The sequence below is a fragment of the Mandrillus leucophaeus genome, unplaced genomic scaffold (assembly GCF_000951045.1).
Source record: "Mandrillus leucophaeus isolate KB7577 unplaced genomic scaffold, Mleu.le_1.0 Scaffold675, whole genome shotgun sequence".
Lineage (NCBI taxonomy): Eukaryota > Metazoa > Chordata > Mammalia > Primates > Cercopithecidae > Mandrillus > Mandrillus leucophaeus.
This window is the reverse complement of record NW_012107308.1, coordinates 1038460-1040209: the sequence shown is the minus strand read 5'-3', so window position 1 is coordinate 1040209 and position 1750 is coordinate 1038460.

The following is a 1750-nucleotide window of genomic DNA, read 5'->3' as shown; positions in this document are numbered from 1 at the left end:
AAATTAATAGGGAACAATTACCCTTAGCAGACATTCAATAAGAAAATGAAGAAGATAGAATTGGACAAAAGGAGAAGTTGATCTCCAATGCACTCATGTGACTGAGCCTTCAGCAAATAAACAGAAGCTGTGTAGCTTAGATGGCCTTTCAGAGTTGCCTCCAACAAGGACGTAACACTGTCTTGTACCCCTACACATCAGTTAGTACTGCTAATAAGGATAACTAATACCTGAGTGTTTTTGAACATTTGTGACCAGATGATTTATCATGATATGACAGCAAATCAGATGCAACAGGTTAATTAGAGAGTTTGGCAAACCTATCCTGAGAGGAAAATTTGCCTTCATTCCACCTCCGTCCACAAATGGAATACTCTTTTCCAAACATGTGGAAAGCTAGGCATATAGAAGGTATTGGTCTGACTTTATGATGACTGTGGCTTAATTCAATTGATACTCATGATGCTGGAAATAACAAAGAGGGGGCATGGGCTTTCTAATCTTAGTCATCATATATTTTGCATGTGACCACACAATATCCAAAAGATCAATACCATATAAACAAAAGGAAGAGAAATATAGAGACATGAAAAAATGGCACGTGGGAAACAAGGTACATCTGCTTAGATGGCTTTTCAGAAATGTTTTATTTTAAAAAGAGAAGAAATTGATGATGTTTGTGATAAGCAGTTATATAGTGCACAATCAAAATTTGGGGGGTGGGAGAGTCACTGCTACCAAAACCCCACCTTTTAAAGCAAAATAGTAACTTTACTCTCTCTTTTACTCATCTGGAGGGAAATAGGGCTGAAGTTACTCCCTCACGTAAAGCCATGGAGTCTGGAAAAAAAAAAAAAGGTTGAGAGGCTGCAATCTGCTAAGATGCCAGAGATCTTAGTCTTCTTTCAATGATTTGGGTGAATGGCCTGCAAGTGATATACAGAGGTACTTAACGATTGCGAGATGAAGGTGCTATTCAGTGTAAAGTAATCCTTGAGAAGAATGGGGATGGTGGTCGGAAAGGCTTGTATTTGAAAGCGTTAGGGTGGGATACTCTGTAGGTGAGACGAACAACGTAGAAGTGAACAAAAGAATTGGAATGTGTACCTAGAGATTTTATTTGGTGATTGGGTTACTTATACATGAATGTGTAATTTGGATGAATATTATTTGTGAATGTGGCCTATGGGCATTGCAACTTTCATGTGGATATTTGTCCAAGTCCAACCATCACATAGTTTAATTGGTCACACTGAGAGAGCCATTGGAATTGTCCTGGTACTAGTAGTAAGCATTAAGCAGTTTCAAACTCCATCAGGTCTTTAAGTGTTTATTAATCTGATCAAAGAAATTGTGATAATATTGATTCCTAATAATGTCCTGCTTGGCCAGTAAATAAAGTAGATAGTTCCTAGATATTAAAATTAGACTACATTAAGGAAGGATATTCTTCTGTTTGTTTCAGCTAGTCCGGAAGTGACAAAAACTATGCAGGATATACAAAATACCAAGGGGGCTGGTACAACATTATAAACCTTGCTAACCCAATCTTTTCCAATCCAGTTTCAGATTCCAGCCAGCTGCAATTTGCATCCTCACAAAATGTAGCCTAGTATATATTTACTGCACTGCCACAGGGAAATTAGAGTTTTGATGACATATTTTTATAATCTAATATGGTGCAGTCTAATAGAACTCTTTATTATTATGAAAATGCTCAATGTCTATACTCTCCAGTAGGATAGCCAAT